Source organism: Ptychodera flava, chromosome 17, assembly GCF_041260155.1.
Source record: "Ptychodera flava strain L36383 chromosome 17, AS_Pfla_20210202, whole genome shotgun sequence".
Lineage (NCBI taxonomy): Eukaryota > Metazoa > Hemichordata > Enteropneusta > Ptychoderidae > Ptychodera > Ptychodera flava.
In genome coordinates this window covers 32,160,954-32,184,494 of record NC_091944.1, presented here as the reverse complement: position 1 = coordinate 32,184,494, position 23,541 = coordinate 32,160,954, and the positions used below count along the sequence as shown (strand labels likewise).

General features: G+C 40.4%; 1 long non-coding RNA gene across 1 annotated transcript in view; it reads right to left on the bottom strand.

Annotated features, from left to right (window-relative positions):
• Positions 1–23,541, bottom strand: part of LOC139116081 (uncharacterized) — a 93,713-nt gene that overhangs the window by 27,388 nt on the left and 42,784 nt on the right. The window contains exon 3 of the long non-coding RNA XR_011548236.1: positions 2,820–2,940. This is a non-coding gene — a long non-coding RNA (uncharacterized lncRNA). The remainder of the gene's footprint in view (positions 1–2,819; positions 2,941–23,541) is intronic.

Sequence of the window (23,541 nt, the reverse complement as noted above, 5' to 3'; positions counted from 1 at the left end):
GAGCGAACAAAAATATCTTGCGATGAAGTGCCGCTGCAATCGACGTAATGACGTGGCGTTAAAGCAGGAAAGTTTTAGTGGAAGAAAATAGGTCTGGACAAATCTTGAGTTGGCGTCAGATAATGCGACTACATGTTTAATGAACTAGAGCATCGAAATAAATCATTAGAGGAAACCCTTTATTCTAATTAGTATGGGCTGAAGAAACTGGCCTTGAGCTGCGTGGTGCTATAGCAGGAGGAAGCTTTCCAAAAGGAAAACGGCGATTTTGTTAATTTGCCGACGTTTGGCAAGTCTACAGTGTACCTGACTGCTACATTTTATTTCAAACACTTTGACGACAAAATGCTGTAGTATGAGAGAAATCCGAGCAGGAACGACTGTACTTTGACCGTGTTTGTCCGACATCTCTACATTTTGCTCAGATCAAACGAAGCTCAACCCTTTGGCGTCTGTCAGCTGCCAATGAATCTGTCACACACGGCATCGCTTTACTGATCACCGTAGATTTTTACCAGACTGAGTCAGCTGCTGAATATATTTTCGGAGCTGACAATGTGGTTCATCGATGGGCACAACAAAAATACAATCCATTTATCAGTGGTCCAAAGTACATTCTGACTTCATCACATTCCTGGAAGTTGGTCTCCGCTAAACCTCGTAACCTGTCCTTGTGGACTGGACAGAAATTATAGGGAGGGGGGGGGCTGTTTTTTAGAATGACGCTGTACGAACCCTACATAAGTGTTTGCTAGAAAACGAGTGACCCTCCCTAATTTCTTGCGCAAAATACGTGACCCTAGGCCTCCCCTGTATGGCACAATCAATATCAATAACACCTTATTTTACGTAAAATTCCTCAATTGACCTTTGACCTTTCAACAAATACTTTTTAAGATTTACAAATACATCCTTTGTGCGAGGTTTCAAGTATTTCGATAAAAAAGATCACATTTCACAGTACATAAATCTACCAACTACTTTATGTACAATTGGCTATTCAATATCAAAAAGGGACAATAGCCGCCATGTATACCTTCATTATTCGGGCCTCATAATTACAGAGAGCACTATTATGATTTATCTGAAAATTGTCCTTGGAGCCCTTCGAAAGGAAACAGATTCAAATGTTTAAATCATCGAGCTGTTGTTGACTTCGAGAAGAGCCTCGCGGATACAGTGAAGAAGTATGCATAATGCTGAGACCAGACGCTTCATTGTTTCGCCACAACTCATGACAAGCACACTCTTGAACAATTCAACCTCCAGCGTTATTATATAAGAGTTAAAGCATTATGGGCGAGGTGGATTTAGAGTGGAGGGAGTGGTAGGGTGGCGCAAACTCATTTTATCGCCTCCTTTGCCACGGTATGGATGCCTTATATGAAGTTTTATGAGATGACGCAAAGCATGAACACAAATTTTGAGTTTAGAATTTGAGTTGACTTTGATTTTGCTCTAAGAATACCTGTCAAGTAGTGACATTATTTACTAAAATCGCATGGTTGCTCTGTCACAGGTGGTATAATAAAGGTTCCATCCTCAAGAAGTAACTTACCTAGTTAGTCATTCTTGCAATGAACTTCCATAAGTAGGAATACTCAGTTCGCTACCTGACTCCTCCGTTGATATGAGTATAGACTTTAATGGCATTTAGTGGTCGTTGGAACAGTCACTCTAGAAACGCAAATATAAGAAAAGAAATGAGTAGTTCTAGGAGAGACAAGAAAAAAACTGATGAATTGATTAAATAATTTTCCAGCCTGACACTTTTGTTCGCCGAGTAATTTACCTTGATTTGTCTTTTAAAACGCAAACTATGACATGAAATTACTTTGTGGATCAAACTAGCAATTGTTAGGTTTCTCGTCTATCAGTCCAAGCATGTCGTCATATTCTGTTCTATTACTGACGGTATATGTCAAACCTCTGTGACCCGTCTTTCATTCAATCCCTTGACCTCCCTTTATGTCTGTTTGAAGTCGGGGTAGCCTCAACTTTTAAGGGCGAACAGATAATAAAGTTGCATCCGGAACCGAATCTAGTACTTGTTGACAATATAATGGTTGCCACTCTTAGTCTCCACACTTACAATGGTCTAACATTTACGCGGTTTTTATGAATGCACGTGCTGAGCATTTCGATCAGTCGAAGGGGTTGACTTCCCCTACACCAAATCCTATAAATGATCCTCTCCTGTTAAACATTTCACACACAGACGAATACGTGGTAACATGGTAAATTTATTACAAATTACTCAACCCCCCAAAAAAACCAAAACAAAACAAAAAACAAAACAAAACAAAAAACAACAACGTATCACTTAAAAGAAAAGCAGATTAGCTTACGTCGGCAGATTAAATCGACATTACTTCACCATTCAATTATCGAACATTAGTTCCAATCGTGTTAGTTGTTTCGTATTTTCTAGCAAACCTGTTAAAGTCAGTCATTCTAAGAAATATTCCGCGTGTGTTTTATATTTATAATAATGTAACGCGAGCTTCGCACATACTGAGACGGGTGAAACATAATCATTGCCTTAAGTTGGCATACCCATTGTGACCTGCATGGATTGACCTTTGTACGTGATGTCTTGATGAGACCCGTCAATCCGATGTGGAGGATTCATGGGTGAAAAGCAATGTTACCCAGCTGTTTTGTTTCAGGTGATTCTGCCCTACACACAAAAAAAAGCCAAGACAGTTTTGGTTTTAAGAGTCAAACAACACAAACTGTTCCTTTAATTCGAATGTTGGCACAATTTCCAATGTCACTGTCATGTCATAGCAAACGTTTATTGCAATATCAGAAAATACCTAGTTTAGTCATTCTTGCAACAATATTTGTGGAAACATGAATGTTTGTTTCGATACTGCACCACTTCGTGACATTTATCGTAGATTAAAATGTCATTAAAGGTATTTGTGAACAGTGTTTCTGGAAAAACGTAAAACAATATGGAATTCAGCCATTTTCAAGACGAAAATATTGACAACACAAGTGTAGTAAAATAAAAGGTGGTCAACTGTGATTAATAAGAATTTTACACCCATTTTATTCATTTATCTACATGAAGCGAAGGAAAAATTAACCATCCATGTAACTAAAGTATGACCCTGACCTATATACGAACTCACGCATGCGCAACAGGGGTTTGCGCGCAGTGCATGCCTGAACTAAGCGGGAAATTCCCTGCTGAGCATGTTTATACATGTACGGGAAATTCCGTGTGAGTCATCCATCAAACTAGCCTATATAAAGGAGCTTTTTACCCCGTTGTCAGTCCGGCGGTCGCGGAGTCTAGCTGATGTTGAACACGAAGTTCCTATCGGTGCGAACTTGTTCACCTGATAGATAAAATTTTAGTAATTTCCTCTGAACTTAAAATGTGACGGAAGACCATTACTTCAAATAATATGAGACGTTTCAGATGAATGGTACTGATATCTAAAGTGTTCACTCTTTTATCTCTACGTACAAATGTAGTTCCTAAGTCGTTCTCTATTCTATTCCCACCAACAAACATTCAATACTCATTTCCCCTCCCCGATCTTTATCAATACTTATGATAATATCACAAGTTGTTCTGTTATCTGTTTTCATAGCATAATATCCAACCAAATCGTCAAATTCATCTCCAGTAGCTAACTTTACACATCTAATGAGAACTGTACCATGTTGAAGTATTTTCATATTATCAGTCATCTGTTGATTTACAGTCTGTAAAGTGAGAACAGCTGCCTCATCACCGACACTTTTAAGACCCAGTTTCTTTAAAGTTGTGTCCCAAAATAATCTAACTGGAACTCCGCTAGCTGTATACGAGCAATAATTCTCCCCCTCGTTTATCCACCTTCTTAGTGTATTATCTGCCTTCATTATTGTATTAAGAGGACTAATTTTAAGGTGAATCGGTATACCAAGAAGTGCAATGTATGGATTCGTAGGAGTAAGCCAACTACGAAAATCTAACAATTTATATTTGTTTACATTGCTATCAAAATAAATCACATTCGGAGTTCCTGGTGTTCAGCAACACCTCCTGCAATTTCACTATCCAATATATCTAAGATGTTACGCGGCACATTATAAGGCATGAATTTCTGACTAGCCGAATCCCATGTCAGAGCAAAAGGAGTAGGATCATTCGAAGCCTTTGTGGCGTCAATTACAGTTTCATCAATGTCTTTAAGTTCGGAAAATTCTACAGCATGCTCGTGGGGTGGCGCCGCGGCATTGGCTAAACGAAATATTTTTCGCGGTCTTTATAACGAAGACGTAATCCTTATTATGATTAGCAGCCATCTTAGTATTATTGTTAACTTAACATCACTCAGATCTTCAAGCTCAAGATTTTGCATACGAATTGTACCTAGACCGAAGCCACTTGGATCAGACATACTCCGTAGGGACCTATATACAGTGAAAATTAAAATAATACCTTGTAATATACACAACCATGGCTTCAGCTATAGGAATGACAGTTCTCGGTGCTGTATTAAATGCAACGGCATTCACAGGAGGAAATATTATCGGACAAAAGCTTTCTGGTAATGGTGATGCTCTTATTGAAGAAAAGGTCCGACATGATAAAGCATTAGAAAAATTTGAACATGATCGCAACGTCTGGTCAGAAAAAAGATTACTACAGGCTGACTGGGAAAGAGAAAATCAAGCAAAGGACGCACATGCTGCGGCAGAATTAAGAGATACAGATGCAGAAATCCTGGAAGAAGCAGAAGCGGTGCAAAGCAACTCTACGTCAGGCAAAGAAGTTCAATTCTCAGATTATTATCAGCCCAGTCCTGAGCAAAAGAAATATGAGATGATATATATTGCTGGAGGATTGGTCGTGGGATGGTTTATCTTCCGATAGGGTTACACCGGCCGCCGCTTCGGGACTACAATAATTCAATACAAAAGCTAATTGGCCAGTTATTGAAATCGATCATGTTCCATCCTGATCTGTTATCCAGATACGCATTGAATTCATGTAATCTCCCCCTTTTCTCAATGGCATAGAAATTGCTCCGTTTTTAAAATCGTAAGTAACCTTTTCACTTATTTCTCTCGTATCCCGGATGGGAAGTATTTGTAAACAGTTCGATACTTTCCCCTGTATGTATTCACACCGAACCAAATGAAACATAATTTCCAGTAACATCGACTACATCTGAATGAACTATATTTTAGTGACTGTTAAGAAATCCACTTTCTTCGGACTCATAGTACTTTTTATAACTGGTTGTTCTCAGGTTTATCTGAAAAAGCCAACGACGTTGGCGAAGCTACCTGTAGCATTGAAATAAACTTTAACATCTTTAGCCAAAGTTAGATAAACGTGGTTTGTCGGCAGATGTTTTTCAAAATTAATTTTTTGCTTCAACCCGATTGCTTTGTTTAACGTATCGATATTGTAGTTACCTGGACGTATTGATTTAGTCTTCTTCGGTTGGTCACCTTCTTGATATTTTATTACATTATTCGTCGATGTTATGTTATGCCATGAATTATATAGTCCGCACTCTAGCAGTCTTATCTTCGTAAACTGTGTCGTGTCAATACAAGGGTAAAAATTAACAGTAACAGGTTCACCTGTTTGACTTTCAATCCAAATGATCATCGTTGTACGTTGTATATATTACTAAGTATAATTTTCGATGAATATTATTCCGAAGGTGCCCATTACAAGTATAAGGTTCTGCAGGAATAATATTTTTCTGTTCAAGGAGATCTTTGGTCGCAACCGCAGCAGCAGTCGCACCACCTAATTTTGCCAATCGAGTCAAATTTGGTCGACTTGGATCGCCAACCTCTATTTTCAGAAATTTGCTGGAGATCATAAGATATCCCATCGCAAGTCCTGCGATTACAATACCATCGTACATTGTGTTTACAACTGTTTTAATATCCATGATTGCTGACTAGTATATAAAATAAAAAATAAAAATAAAAAATATGGGGAGTTAATCCATCTCATACAATGTAGAGGAGCTGGGGTTCCCCTCCCCCTCCCCCTCTCCCTCCCTCCCCTGCGGAACTGTTCCGGAGGGAGCTGCTACGTGCTCTGTTTTTTTCGCTTTCTGGCGGGGATCTTTCCGGGAACCGACGATAACGGACAGGGGGTATGCCGAGCACGCCCCCAATATAGCCCTAATGCAGTCAATGAAACTCCCACAATTCCTAAAACAAGATAACATTATTATACCAGCGTGAATTATTATCACACTGTTCTTTCATTGTAGGCGGTAGGTCTGCTACCGCATCGCTATCATTCCCCTCCATTGCTTTGAGTTTCTTCTCCTTGTTTTTCCTGTTCCATTCCGCTAATTTCTTGCCCGCAGCAACTCTCCTGGATGCTTCGGCGGTAACGTCACTTTCTCTATGTTGCGCTGTGTCGGTGGGTAGTCGTCGTTTCGTTTGCGGTGTCGGTGGAGCCGTTTGCTGAGTCGGAACCGTTTGCGAAGTTGAATCCATTTATTTCAGGTACTATATTAAACCCGATTTTTTTAAAATTTAAATGTTTACCCGTAATTAAACCGGTGGAAATTAGAGCAATCAGGGGCCCCCATGTGTACCCTATCCGTCCTGATAATCGTTTTATTTCACTGTTTAGAATAAAATCCTTTTTAAGATCAGTGGCATAGTTATCTCGATCATCGATTGGAACTACCTGACTTATTGCGCGGGCTCCTAGATCTATGAAACTTTGAGTGATGTATCACTTATAAGAGAACTGTATTTCGCTTCATAGACTTTAAATGCTTTATTCACCGTTTCATCTCCCCATTTTTCTACGTCAACAACTGTAATCTCCTTACCAAAAAATAACTTACTTTGACCACTTGCGATGACACAGAGTATTTTTTCACGTTTCGTCTCTATTATGGATCGATTATTGTCCGACGCTGCGGTTGCGTAGTGCGCATTTGCTGCTGCCGATGACTTTATTAAATTCTCCATTGTTTGCAGTATGTTATCTATTCTTAGTAAAAAATAAAAAATTCGTTTAAACCTGAATCCGAAATAAAGTATTAACATAGTCTGGAATGTTAGTACCCTAACAGAACGATTCCGACAGGGATTCCGGGAAAATTCTCCTCCATTTAAATCTATATGTATATAGAAACACGAATAATGAGTACAGACTTATTCCCAGTTGCTTTTCAATTGAATAAGACGAGCGTACCAACAGTACAGCATGCTGATATTCCCTTCCAAACCGGACGGGGGAATAAAACCTATTCTCATGGACTTAGAAATATATGTAACGCCGACAGAAAAATTTACTTTTCATCCACGGGATATATTTAAAGATAACGTAATCACTCATCGATCAGCTAAAGAAAGTAATGTCTGGCTGGGCGGCCAAACATGAAATACTGGGACCAGCAATTAAATTTCGCCGTATGGTGCAGCACTACTGGTTGCGGTATATCATTCGCCCATCTCTTCGATAAGAAATTTCCTCCACAAATACGATCATTCTGCCGTTTCCATGTATATTTTACAATACGTCGGATCCTTCACGAAATGGGCGTTGCACTTCCAGACGATACCCCCACCTTCAAAGCGGGCGACAATCCGTACAATCTCGTCCAATATGAACTTCTATGTACAGAATTTGGAAATATAAGTCCAACGAAGTCCGACTTTCGATATCGAAAAGGTCAAAATAAAGGTCTTGGTTATGGATATGAATATTACACTAATCGTGGGCCTGTTCGACAGCCAAAAGCGATATACAACGGTCATGACTTTTTCCTCTCCGCCGACGGAGGCGTTTTCTATACACATACAATTTTTGGAAAGAAAAAACATGTACTGCCCGACAAAGACAGACCACACTATTATTTCTTCCGAAATGATGGATCGGAGGGACAATATAATAGTTTCATTCCTCTGACGGGAGACTCGGGACTAACAAAGGCCGGTCTCGCCCGCCTCAACGAAAGTCTTGAAGCCTACGTATATTGCATACTCGGCGCACAAGCAAATATTCGTAGTACCATAGTAGGCGATACTGGCAGTGCAGAGCAAGTAAGAAAAGAATTCGGCGTTCTCCTCGAAGATGAAATTCGCAATACTGACAAAGTAATTAGTTATAGGCGATATCAAGACACAATAATGAATACTGGTGTCAAACTTGATATGGCAGTTTCGCCCAATTTACTTCTCTTACCGTCTGAGATGGTCATTCTTTCGGGCCCGGCAATCTCGGGTTATAATAATGAATTGCAATACGCAACAGAATCTATGTCCTTCGGGGTGAACGGTGATATAAACACGGAAGTTCGAGAAAGTGCTGTACACGAGATGGAAGGGGAGGGGATCCTGTGAAGTGGCAGGACGAGCCCGGAGAGTCACCTCACAATGACACGACTCGATCGGTCCCCGAAGGCCCTCCACCCGCCTTCGGAACGGGCAGCAGCAGTGACCGGCGCAGACCCTATTCATGAATATGGTAAAATTGGTTTGTTATCTTTAGCAATATTCATTACATTTATTGTACAGTATATAGATCCGATGATGGAAATGTTCGCAACCCCACCATTCAACATGATTATAACTGGACTGACAAATTCTGGCAAAACAGGAATTTGTAATGGACCTCCTCACCGGTCCGTACCTAGGAAATTCGAATATATAGTTTTCATTTGTCCGACATTCATGAACAATAAACGTATAATAAAAGATTCATTTTCACAGATGACAATGTGTTTGTGTTTCCAGTCGGACTCGATGCTGTGGATGATACACTAGCCTTCGTACGGAACGAATGGGCCGGTACAAACACTTTAATAGTACTCGACGACTGCGCCGCGTCCAAAGATATGAAGAAGCGCAGTGACAGTTTTAGTCAAACTTGGTTTCAGCTCAAGACACGACAGACTATCTGTCTGGGTTCTGACTCAACAATATACTAGTATTAGTAAACCATTTAGGGAAAACATACAGATGTTAGTACTATTTTTCACACCGAGCAAGATAGACAACAACACTATTATAAAAGAATATGGAATGGAGGTGTCAAACAGAAGGCGATTCACCTAATCAATCAATTGAAAAGTACGCCATTCAGTAAACTAGTATTTCGTTTACGGCATCCGTACGACATAAAATTTTTCGTATAATATAGCAATTATGGAAGCTGAAGCTCTACCGATAGGAATCCCGAAGGAACTCTTAGAGAATTATATTACAACCCGAAAACTGGTTTTGGAGGTGTACAAAAATTGTATGACGCAGCACGGGCCAGCGGACTCCACGTTACTAAGAAAGAGGTGCAGGAGTGGTTAAAAACTCAGCTAACTTATAATCTACATAAACCGGTCCCTCGTACTCGTGGGGGTGGTTCGGGCGGCCGGCGCGTTTTTGTAACATCGATAGACTCTCAATGGCAAGCGGATCTCGTGGAATTCCCTCCCCCATTCGCAAAAGAGAATCGTAACATTCGATACATGCTAACAGTAATCGATGTACTCAGTAAATACGCATGGGCCAGGCCGATACAGTCAAAAACGGCTGATGATACGTTACAGGCGCTACAAGACGTGATTAAGAAATCTGGGAGAAGGCCCGACAAACTTCAGACAGATGAGGGGCGGGAATTTACTAACCGAAAAATGCAGGGGTGGCTCCAGGAGGTGGGAATTCACTGGTTTCACACCTACAGTGACAAAAAAGCTAGCGTTGTTGAACGTTTTAATCGGACGCTTAAGACGATGATGTGGAAATACTTTACATATAAACAGACACGTTCCTGGCTCCCATTCTACCACAACTTCTCGAGAATTACAATAACACCGTTCACGGAAGTATCAAAATGAAACCCAGGGACGTAACAGAGAGAACGATTGGCAGGCATTTTATACACTATTCGGTCCTGAGTTGGCAGCCGGGGGAGCCAACCCTGAATTCAAGCCGGGAGAACGTGTCCGAATTACAAAATACAAGACCACTTTTAAGAAAGGATATTTACCAAATTGGACAGAGGAGATTTTCGTAGTTTCAAAAGTTGTGTACGCAGCTGGACTAGGAACACCACCAGTTTACAAAATAAAAGATCTGAATGGAGAGGAAATACTCGGCACTTTCTACTCCGATGAACTTCAGAGCGCCCTTTCGGAACGCGACGAGCTGTACAGAGTAGAACGAATTTTGAAGACGAAAAAAATTAGAGGAAAGAAATATTATCTGATAAAATGGCGCGGTTATCCAGAAAGTTTCAATAGTTGGGAGCCAGAGGAAAATGTTATTAGTACTACGTAAGTACTTCGTAAGTTCCTGTGCTGGTACTTGTCAAGTACTACGTAAGTTCCTGTGCTGGTACTTGTCAAGTACTAACGTAAGTATTTACGAAAGTTACTCAATAAGAACCATGGAGGAAGTCTTAATTTCTTGAAAGCCGAAAGTGTCAGTTTACCACCTCACTTCACCCCCCACCTGGCCAAGTATTTATCATGTACTGTCGTAAGTAATGTTCACTTACTGCATCTTTTTCGGCAGTATGTGGATGAGGTGGTACCCCTCAGTTCCTGAACATATTAAGTTTGCAAGATCTTCAAAACGACTGTGCATGTTACCACAGTCCGTTCTTTCGAGTCCCCCTTTTTCAGCTTTATCTATAAGTTCTGGTTGAAGTATAATGTACACAACTGACATGAGCCATAGACAAGTAACTTCAAAGTCTTTCAGAACCGTAGGGTTTCATAATGTCAAGTGCTCGTAGGTCAAACGAAGCATTATAAGCCACACAGATTCACAAGCGTTAAGAAGTTTGTGTAGGTTCTTGAGTGAGACTCGAGGTTGTTCTAGTTGTTCTTGACCAGGTGGGAAGTACGCTTTTTCAAGTTCCTCCTCCTTGAAACCGTCTATTAAAAATCCCTGGCTGCCGCCGCTCCATGCAATTCCAAAGTCAAAAGCTTGTGGATATTCTACTGGCCCGACTGTCTCGGTATCAATTGTTGGATTAAGTATATTCTTGAGAACGAGGGGGGTAAGAGATGATGAATTACCAAACATGGAAGCCTGTAGTCGTGGCAAATTTCTAAGAAAGTCTGTTTGAACTTGTTGTGAATCTCTTCTAGTTCTTCTAAGGCGGCTATTTCGTACGACCTGGCTCGAGTCAACACATTCCGCCTGCAATAATCCCAAGGCATATCTTTGAATATGATAATGAAACTGGGTAAATGGTCAAATGCTCTAGAAACAATCTTTTTTTCTTCCGCTGCCACGGAAACGCCCCGGATTCGAGAAAAAGTCAGATGTTGAATTATGGAAGAGTCACAAATAATGTAGCGTTCGAAGGGAGGTCCCTCCCCTCCCACTCCTCCTCACCCAAACCTGATATTGTAAACTAAGAGTATGTTCTATAAACTGTTTCTGAAAATCGGCAATCGAAACGGGGAGCGCTCATTATAAAAGTCGGCAATGTTGCTGGAAAAACTAGTGTCAAATTCTGGTACGTGATACGGATCCAAATTTACTGCATCGTAACTCTTACCACTTCCAGTTGGTCCATTTATGAATATGTATGACATTTTAGGATACTATATCATAGAAAAATTTTTTTAAATTTTTTTATTAAGATATATAACGATAAGACAATGACAATCCTTTCTATTTCAGATGCAATAAAAATACTTGAAACCGGAGAGAAACATCAAATCGATGACGGAGGCAAATTAGTATTTGGTGAATATGTAGATCCTTTCATATACGTAGACAGTGAGCTAGAAGTGGTTTTCCCCATCGGACCTAAGTACGGTTCTAGAGATCCTGCTACATGCGATGGGGTGTGTGTCCGTTGGCAACCGAGTCTTCAAAAGTTTACTGATTTAATAATATTCCGTACCCTAGGTGAAAGTTTCGATGCAAGCACTGCTAAAAGTTATGCTGCAAGCCTGGCCGCTCACTCCAAGAATACTACCGGATTTTACAATCCATCTAAAGTGTATCAGAAGCGAGGGAGCGGGGCGCAGCCAGTGGCGTATTTTAAATTTCGGTTTAAAAGAGGAGGAAACACTTCCGATTTCGCTACATGTATTGATATGGTTCAAGAAATTGACTGTGCTTTTAAAACAGTGAGCCCATTGCCAGTCCGAGAAAATCCTGCTATTGTACCTCGTAATATCAGGAAAGGTAGTAAGATAGAATTCTTAGCATTTAAACCGCGCTTAAATAACGTGCCCTTTCTTTCACTGTTGAGAGGATAATTTTGTGCTGCGCCTAATAAACCAGAAATTCAAGATGCGGAAGAACTAGTCGACTTAGAAAGATTAGGTGAGATATATAAACAAATAAATGCTGACAAAAATATTATAGTGGATTTTGATGACCTATCATAGAATAATTATTTTTTCATTTTAAAAAATTTTTAGGATAGTATATATCATAAAGATATTTGCCAGTCAATTACATACAGCATTCAAGGGAGCAGTTTTACGAAAAGAATTTCCTGAAGTCAAGCGAGTCAAGGATATCGGGGAGCTGGTGGATATTGAAGGTATGGTCAAAGGGGGAAAGATGTACTCTGTTTATACCGAAATGGAAGTCAAATTATCGGATCCGAAACTGGTAATACACAACCGCGTACATTGTATGTTAAATTAAAAGATACATACACAAAAGATGTAAGAGGGGCAGATGTGGGGCAACAATTAATAGATCGCTACGACCTTATGCTTGATACAATTGAAAATGTTGAGGGTCTGGTCTCGTTCTCGAGGAGATACTTAATTTTGAAGTAATTCTAGTAGAAGTTTTACTCGGGGGCTGGGGCTGGCGCAGTCCAACTTCCCGGATGGTTAAAAAATAAGCATTGTGTTAGCGATCTGGTGCTACCTTCGGGCAGCGAGAACTGTTTTCAATACGCCATCGTAGCAAGTTTAAAGTTGGCCGACCCCGAGTTTCGTGAAAAGAAATGTGGTCAGGTAAGGAGAAAATGGAATACGTACGCCCCATTTATGGCTGACTACTGTTGGGAGGGAATTCCCACGCCCACGCCCGCCGATATGACTGTATTCAGGCGCTTCGAGCAGCAAAATCCAGGGTCAAACTTCAAGTATTTCAGATCTACGAAAATGATCCCACTCCCCCGTCCGACATAACTGTGTTATATAGTAGCGGAGCCGAAGGCGATCAAATAGCAAATATCTTACTGATAATCGGTGAGATGCGCCCGAAGGTGCCACTATGTACCAATTACTGCGTTAAATCGCCTTCGTAATTCTCGTACTAATCGAAAGAATGAGCGCAGACAGAAGTGTATTTGTATGGTTTGTAAAAGAGGTTTTAAGTCAACAGAAGAATTAGAAAAACATCAGGTATACTGTGGAACAGACGCCGCCCAGCCAGTTTTTCCTAAGGAAGTGTGTCAATTCGAAGGACATCGGAAGAAGGTCCCGCCCCCTACGTCGTCTATGCAGATACTGAGGCAATTATTGAGAAGGGGACCGGCCGACACATTCCAATTTGTCTTTCGTATGTTATGGTGGAACGGTGGGGCGAAGGGCGACCACCCACTGTTTATGGTAAAAGAACATTCACAGGTCTCTCCTGTGTTACAGACTTTCTGAAGGATATGAAAGAACGGGCCGAGTATTATTCGAAATCGTATTATTGGAAAATAATACCGATGAGGATAGATCTAATTACCAGCGTGACGGATGTGATCCAGTCTGTATTGCATGTGGAGAGCCGGCAGGATACCGAGTAGTGAAGGAGGAGGCGACTTTTTATTGCGAGGGATGTCGCCCGTCGAGAACCATTCCTATCTACTTTCACAACCTCAAGGGATACGATGGTTCTTTTATTTTGAAAGAATTACATGAAATACGATGGAGGGGGACAAGAGCCAAATTAATAGCTAAGACGGGCAATGGTGGAATTATGGGTCTCTCGAAAACATTTATTTTTCACGCCTCAATTGTTGTCGATGGGAAGAGGGAGATAAAGAGACGTTTCTTTTCTATAAAGTTTATGGACAGTGCTCAGTTGATGATGGGGTCATTGGCGAAGTTGGCAAAAACTGTGCCGGAGACCCACGGGTGGACGGCGGCGCCACTTTCGTACCCGGACATTCAAAGGGCGAAAGGTTTCTTCCCCTACGAATATTTAGACTCGGTTGACAGATTAGAAGAGGGTGAACTCCCGGAGAGAGGGGAATTTTATAGCGAATTGACGGAAGAGGGGATTTCTGAGTCTGATTACGAACATGCATTAAGAGTATGGGACGAAGTTGGATGTAAGACGATTCGTGATTATATGGAATTCTATTGTGAGACGACGTTCTACTTCTTGCAAATATATTTGAAAATTTCCGTGACACATGTTTAGAAGCGTACAAGTTAGATCCAGCCCACTACATGTCAGCGCCCGGCTTGACATGGGATGCTATGTTACTTTACACGGGTAATAAATTTGGGCTCATTCAAGATGCTGAGCAGATGACTTTCGTACAGAGGGGAATTCGAGGCGGTATCAGCCAGTGTAATATTCATTATTTACAGACAAATCATCCTGCTTACGGGAATTACGATCCAGAGAAACCAGTGTCCAGAGAAGCCGGACCGAAATAAAATATCTCGATGCAAACAATCTCTACGGCTGGGCAATGAGTCAGGCAATGCCTACGGGCGGACTTCATTGGATGACGATGGAAGAGTGGGAGGAATGGGAAGAAGGGGGCGGAGCCGGCGGAGCGTGGGGACCTGGTTCCACCTTTCCACCAAGTTTTCTAGAAGTAGACTTAGAATATCCCCCCGAATTACATGAAGAACACAGCGATTTGCCATTAGCGCCGCATCACTATGAATTTCCGAGGCAGGGCGGTCGACTGATTACAAGTGTGATGGATAGAGAGAGATATGTCTTACACTACAAGTTGCTGGAATTCTATCTTCGGATGGGAATGAGATTGAAAAAGATTTATCGGGTGCTTGCTTTCGATGAAGCTCCATGTCTCGCGAAATATATTGACTTTAACACTAAAATGAGGACAAAGGGGAGGACAGATTTCGAAAAGAATTTCTATAAGCTGATGAATAATGCAATGTTCGGTAAGACAATAGAAGATGTTCGAAAGTACAGAGACTTTAAATTTGTTTCGGACTGGAACGGCACGGATAGGGGACGTAAAAAGATTCAGAAGTATAATCCAAAGATGAAACATATAACTTTCATAACTTCCGAAGAGGATGGTGATTCCTGCGACAGTGCCCTACTGGAACTGAAAACGGATGAGCATAGATATGTAAAACCAGTTTTCATTGGCGCCGCAGTACTGGAACTTTCTAAGCTGCTTATGTATGAGACGCATTACAATTACTTTCGGGTCAAGTTCCCTGGAATACGATTAGCCTACATGGATACTGACAGTTTTTGTTTACAGTGTACCGATACCGGACCCGGACGTAACTTTCAATGATATAGTTCGGGAAGATGTGGAAAAGAATGGTGAGAAGTCGGTATACTGATACTAGTGGATGATCCGGCCCCAACTTTCCGAAGATTAATAAAAAAGTGATAGGTAAATTTAAAGATGAGTTGAATGGTGAACCTATTCTTGATTTTGTCGGCATACGCTCGAAAGTGTATGCTTTTCGAACTCCCGTTTCCGACGAAAAAAAATAAAGGGGTGAAAGATGTTTGTGTTAGAAAACATTTGAACTTTGAAGATTATAAAGATCTATTTGAAACTGGGAAGAAGCCGGAGCTGGCACAGTTTGTACAGTTTGTACGGAAAAAGGCTGGAGAAATCCGTAGTGAAAAGCGCAGTAAAATCATGATGGCGCCAAATGATATCAAACGTGTGCAGCTATACAATCCAGACACAGGCGAATGGTTGGCAGAAACATGGCCGATAGGAATGACGGGTCATGGTTAAAATTGTAAAGACTTTAATCTACTATTTTCAATAGAGACCAGGGCATCACTGATAACATAAATGTGGGCAAATATATTATCATTGTGAGCGTCATCGCCACCCCACGAGGCATCTTTCTTCAGGATCTCAAGTTGAATTCCGTCCTTTGTGTTCATTACTTTTAAACCATTTCCATGAAACTCAATATCTTTAAAGCTACGCAGATCGATAAACAGACAGAATTTATTCTTCAATAATCGGCCTCATCTATATCAATTTCACACCAATCTTTATCTTCAGCAAAATACCGTCGCACCTCTCGCCAAAATTGTCTTGGTATCATCTTCTGAGCGTACACTTTATTTGCAATGCCTTCAATCATTACAGACACAGATTCAATGGATGGGTTAAAGAAAAGTTCACTGTTCAGTTCTGACTGATTCTGATTTTTAGTGAAGAGTATAGCGATACCTCTAATGCTACGTCGTGGTACATTTATATTTTCATTGATAACCGTGTCCGATTCTTTGAATGGGATTGTTCTAAAATAATGTATATGCTCGTAAAGGTAACTTTTTCCACCGTTGTAATAACCAGCAGTTGACCTCGCGAGATCGAGGTCAGAAATTGTCTCGTATTCCATTTGAATGTTTTTTAATTTATAATTGGTTGTAAACAGTTTACTGACAAGTAATTGGGGGGCGGGTGCCAACGTAATTTCCCATTCAATATGACTCCCTAACGCTTTTGGATATGCAACTCCATGGCCTGTTATGAGGGGATGAGTGAGACGAATAGCATATTTTGTTTTATATGTGTCGAAAAGTAACTTATCGCCCACGACGTTTTGATCTGCATCGGTCGACCGCTTCTTAATTTTCTTAGATTTTCGTTCTGAATTCCGTACAGTGTCATGTTCGTTCTCTTCCTTTTTATGTTTGAAGAGATCACGATAGCATTCAATAAGTTATATTTACTCAAATCGGAAAGTGTCTGACCCTCAAATGTGAGTTTCATACGCTCCACCAAATTTTTTGCAACATTTTGTACTACTCGGTTATATTCATCTCCCGTTACTTCGAGATCAAAAACCAGGTCGAAAGTATCTGGAACTAAGAGTACTCCGCTTTCTAACTTTGGACATCGTATGATAAGTGTCTGGCCTGGATCTGCCTCACTTGGATTATGAGCAATCACGTGATGAGTTCTTTCTGACTTTGTTCCATTCGGTATTCGGTTGGTGAAAGTCGGTGATAATGTTCTATCGTACCCCATTTTCGTGTAATGTATATAGTAGAAGAAAAAAAGAATTACAGTTAAAAGAAAATTAAGTTTCACTTCGTGTATATAATGACTTAGAAGAAAAAATCACATCTTTACGTAAATATTTCCGTCTGCCTGAAAGATAAATCGATTGCCTGTGTCGCGAATCAATCGAAGAACCCAATATTCTTGTAGATGTTGGACTTCCATTTCATCATTGTCAATCTCCTGAAAGACGTTTATGAATTCTAGTCGCTTAAAGAAGTTAGTCTTCTGACATTCCTTCACGAAAGCTAATATGTTATGATATAGATTATCATCTTTGAGTCGGACACCTGGATTTGCTCGAAGGATATGTCGATTTACCCGCCGGAGTTTGCACCATTCCAATTCGACAGAGAAACCAAACAGGTCTTTATTTTTAGAAAGAAACTTTGCAATATTCTTTTCACCAAACATGTCGATGCCGTAGGGAGTGTCATATATTAATACATAATTTTATTTATAATGACTAATGTTAAACCAGTTAAAAATATCCATAGCTGTTCTCCGAACAAATCCGACAACCGATCCTGCTGTTTTTAATAGAAAATGACAAGGGAGCCGATTAAACCTGGTATTGCAGCAGCACTTTTTGCAGCCAAGGTTTTTAACCATTCGCCAAATTGCTTTACAATTTCTTTCGCTTTTGTATATACTTTGGGCGGACCTGAACCAGACCCGCCAGTTCTGCTCCTGCTCCCCCTGCTCCCCCTCCTCCCCCTCCTCCTCTAGTCACAGCCAGGGCAATTGTTGATATTGTCATTCCAAGGGCAGTCAGTATTGCAGCGATTGTTATACCATTTCGTTTAAATAATTCTGTCAGCTTCAGCCTGAGTGACAATTCTGGATCAGAAATTACATCACGAAGAGACCTAGTCGTAGCCAGACTTTCACGTGCCTCACTGATCTTACCATTTTCGTATTCAATTCGATTGTCAATTTTAGCTTCTCTTGTTATGAGTTCAGCTAGTAGTTTTTCGGCTTTTCCTTTTCCTTGGGTGCTCGTTTCAGGATCCTTTAACTGTTTTTCAGCTTCTCTTTTCTCTAGCCTTATTTTAACTTTTTCATTGTTAAGCTCGCCAAGACGCATATTCGCAATCCTTAATTCATCATTAATAGCTTTATATTCAGGGTTTAGATTGTTCCATTGTTCGATTTTATTTTCAAAAGCTTGTATTTTATCTGCATTACCAGAAGCATCTTGCCGTAACTCTGTCAGTTTATCTTTGTATATACCCATGTCTTCTGGCGTCATCTTCTCAGCCGGTATTTTATCATTTTTCACATCTTCAGAATACAATGTAGAACTTACAAATTCGGGCTCTGCGCTTGAGTGATATTCGACTCCACTCCATCTGTATACTTCATTTATAAATTCAGATCCTCCTTTCCTCCCCCTTAATGTGGATTTCTCTAAAAATCTACTTCCTTTATCCATTGTAACTCTGATTCTTTATAATACAGTTCACCACCTTCAATCTCAGCATTTAAAATCAATTCGGTTCGTGCATACGGATTAGTAATTCTATATTTGTTTAAGAGTACTTCAGCCTTTTGCTTTGTAAGTTCTACTCTATGTCTAGTCGCAAGGATCCACCTACGGGCTATCGCGTGAGCCAGCCTGGGAAGGATCGGCTTCTGCAAAGGTATCATCATCATAGGAAAAAGTTGTTTCAGCAGTAGCATCATCATCATCATTTACATTTGCATCATCTAAACCCTGGAGTGGTATATCTTCTCCTCCTTCTGCCATATTGTATTTCTATATTACTACAATTATTTTTTATCCCCCTTACATATACAGTAAAAATGCACATCTCAGTTGTTGAAAGCGTTGAACAATTGGCTGATTACATAGAAAGAACAAGTGCTGCATATCGACGAAGTTATAAATTAATGGGTCGAATTGATATGGCTCTCAATATTACTAAGGGAATTCTTGTAAGCTCTGCTGTAATAGCAGCAATTCCAACAGTTCCGGTACTGTTAGCCTTAACTCCTATACCAGGTGTTGTTATTGATGTAATACAAGGAAAAACGGGTGTATGCAAAGAGACGAGAGAAATATAAACATTATTACGTTCAATATAAACAGCTGCTTACACAAATACAAGAAAAAGGTGCAACAACAGAGATCCGGGGTCAGAACTTATTCAGAACATATTTCATCAGGCGCTAGAAATACAAAAACAAGAAGGATTTAGTCCGCCACTGGAGCGATATCTACGATATTATGGATTGAATGGATATGAAAGTTAGTTCGTACCGATAGGAACTTCGTGTTCAACATCAGCTAGACTCCGCGACCGGCCGGCCGGACTGACAACGGGGGTAAAGCTCCTTTATATAGGCTAGTTTGATGGTGATGACTCACACGGAATTTCCCGTACATGTATAAACATGTTGTGTGTGACTCAGCAGGGAATTTCCCCGCTTAGTTCAGGACAATGCACTGCTGCACCAGCTGCCAGCTGTTGCGCATGCGTGAGTTCGTATATAGGTCAGGGTCATACTTTAGTTACATGGATGGTTAAATTTTCCTTCGCTTCATGTAGATAAATGAATAAAATGGGGTGTAAAATTCTTATTAATCACAGTTGACCACCTTTATTTTACTACTCAAGTGAATGAGGTTTTGTAAGACGAGTATGTTGCTGAGTACCTCCTCTGATTTTTAAATGAAAAAAATAAAACAACTTTCGATGGGCTACAGGTACTAGTATTCTTAACAGCATTTAAGCTGACATGTTTTTTCTTGTGTGTCTGTCTGCCGTGGTCGAGAGTATCTTAATTTTTCTACTATAAATGTCAACCTTCTATGATACTTCTTTCGTTAATCTTATCGACAATTTTTCAGTTGGGAAACTATCATGACATCATGGTAGTGTTTACTTGAAGGTTGCTCATGGTAATAAAGGAGCAGCTGTTCCCGGGGTATTTGTATAGACAAAATAACCAGGCGACCAGTGTGTACCGTACTTTGCATGACCTTAGTATACTGACGAATTGTAATATAAATGCATGCAGTATTCATGTATAACGCGCCTGCATTTTGTTTCCTTCCGAATTGTCTATTACGGTGAACTATCGACTGGTCTTGAAGAAACGACAGTGACTATTTTTACGAAAAAATTCTTGGAGCGACATTTGGCATGCTGGTGTAATTTGACCGTCTAGAGGCGGCTTGTTATAATGACTTCCAGCAGTGGTGGGAAGGTACAGTGAACTCTGTTAGCTAAGACACACATAAAGTGAAAGTTGGATAATTCTTATTCTGAACGAATGATTGGGAGTTAGGGGACAGGTTATGTACCATTTCAGGTTCATGCGCCATTTATAACAAGCTGTAAGATATTGCTCTTTATAATCAGCTTACGACTACTTTCATTTTGGCAGTACAGTTGCCATTACAGAACTGTCCTGTAATTGATAAGCAAAATGGCGGTACTGTTCAGACCATTTTCACTTCCCACAGTGTTTCGTCATCCCAGTGACACTAACGTAAATTTGAGATGTCTTTTATCCACATTAATTTCTGACTTTGATTATCACCGACGGTGACTAGAATGAAGAAAAGAAAGCCTTTAGGAGACTATTTTATCTACTTTGAATAAATCGTCCATTAGCAGTTGAAAATTGAATACGGGTTTTTTCGTTTCGTAAACAGGAAGCTGCAATTTTACATTTGAACAAACAATGAAATGGCGGCACGAGCGAGTTTTAAGCCATACTTATATTTTCCAATACTAAAAAGCAACAGACGCTGACATTACCGCAACATCCCCTTTTCGTTTTCATTCGTCAGCTTACCTCTGTGAGGATCTTGACATGAACATCACCTGCGGGAGGTGCTCAATATATCCTATGAACGTCCGGCAGGGCTAGACAAATTCGAAATCACCAGCTACCAGTGTGGCGTTTTAATGACGTGGCCTGATGAATTGGTTTGCACACCACTACCACTGAGTTGACTGTGTAGGAGTGTCTGCGTAAAAGTGGAAACAGCAAGCGACAACAATGTAATTTAGGAAAATGTGGAAAATTACACTTACGTCACCGAGAAATATAACTTAAAAATACGTGTTGGTTGTTTCCCGCTGTATTTGGCAATTCGCGCTGTTTGAAATCACTAGATGAATGATGAACTATTCTATCAAGGGGATCTCCAAAGTCATCATATGAAATAGTATCTCAGAGCCCGTACCCGTCATGTTAGCTTGCTACTCTTTGTTCACCTGACAATATTCAATTAAAACGAAACACATATTTAATATCACTGAAAGTGATATAGGGTGATTTAGAACTGTTTCCATTCGAGGGTAGCAGAGAACAGTAAAATGACAGCCGGCCGCGGGATGATCTACTCATAGACAAAATAAACGGCTGACCACTGCACTTTGCGTGACCTTAGCACCATGACTGTCGTTGATAAACGTGATATTCATATACTGTTCCGAACATTTCATTTCTTTGAAGGCCGTAATTTTCCCTATATCACAAGGAGTAAATTGCTGACCTTTCTTCTGGAATACAAATTACACATCTTGTGCAAACTATCAAATCATGGTATAAAAGTTCGGCAAAACTGTAAACAGTACCGCTCCTTAAAATAATAAAGGCAAGTAAAAACTGGACTGAATGAATGAAGGGGAAACCGCGACGTCAACGTTGTCTGATGTAATCTGGTTCTCCGTAATGCTTGCTAATATGAACCTACAAACACAAATGTGATAGTTTCAAAATCTCGTTTATAGCGATTGGGAGGTAGGAGGGAGGAAATTCGTTCTTTTTAGGATAATAAATCATTTCAAAGCGAGATTTGATCACATTGTTCCATTTAGGGTAGAACGCACCTCGGAAATAGATATTCGGACCCTCAAACTTTTACAGTTCTTTTTCTGATCTATTACTTGCGGGGCTCATTTAAAGCTCTTGGTGTAAGAAAACGTTTTACCGTCTCAGTTGTTCGAAATCGAAAGTTTTTCCCCAAAGAGTTAACACAAGGGCGCAACGCGCCGTATTTTCTAGCAGACTTTGTGTGTTTGTTTTTCAGATTCCGACTAAAAACTATCCACACGCGGGCGACAAACGAAGAATTTATTTTAAGGCACCTTATATAAGGGGAACAAACGACAAATATATGCTCCAAAGGTAGGATTCACCCTTGCCTTAAAACAAATTCTTTGTTTGTCGCCCGCGTGTGGATAGGTTTTTAGTCGGAATCTGAAAAACAAACACACAGAACGTCTGCTCTAAATACTTCGCGTTGTGCCCTGCTTTGTCCACAATGGCACATTCAGATTGACATCACGTAGCAGTTGACTTAAATGCAAATGTACAATCGTTTCATTACAAATCAGACTACCTAACGTAAAAGGCCTAGGGTCCATCAGGCACTGTACGTAAAGTGTACATGTGTTTAAGTGTACTGTTGTGTACCGTAGGATCGATCGACCGTTACACGATAAGTTGATTTCTCCCTCAAAGTTTTTATGTCAGCGGAAGGGCATGAAATTGTTTATGTCCCATAAAAGACGGATTGAAAAACAATTCTTGACTGGTTTGGCTTCGAATGTAGAACGTTAATGAATTTCATCAGCTTTTCGGCGATCCGCGATTGATCCGACTTTCTGGATCTGCACCGGGCAAGCAGGTACATAACGTAACATGGCAAGAATACGTTAACCTTGCTGTTTCTCAGAAATCTGAATCAATGGCGAACTCTGTTATTACTAGGAATCACTGAGTCATGCACAGAATAGTAAGTAGCATCTCGACCTTTAGTCCGAACGTTACAGTGGTACCACAACGATTAATGTCGTCGATGACCCAACAGAAGAATTAGTTCATCAAAGTGAAAGTGCTGTAAAGAAATAACATTTTTATTTTGTCGCCTGTGCTAGGTCAAATAAAAATTATATGCACTCCCTGTGATTTCAGATTACATATTAAAGGTAATTATTTACGATGGTTTTACTTGCTGTGATCCTGTAAAACGGCACTGGTAGGATCAAGGGTCGTTCATTCAAAGTGCAGTGCAACACTTCACTTGTGTATTCACACTGCCATGTCGCTGTCAGTCAGTAGAAGGACGAGGTTTTGCCTGGGAATTGGATCGGACGGTAAGGGAACCTTCAGTAATTACAGGGGGTTGGCCGGGGGAATTTCGTGCACACAAGTACCGCAAAATGTGACCCTCTCCTATCCTCCTGTCTAAAATGTGACCCCCCCCCCCTTGCCCGACATTCTAAACTTGACCTCCCCCCACACACTGCGGTATTCTCTTCAAGAATAACTGAAACAGTATCAGCTAATTTTTAGTTGGTTCAATTGTTATGTTAGGGACAAATTACAGAGGGCGTTTT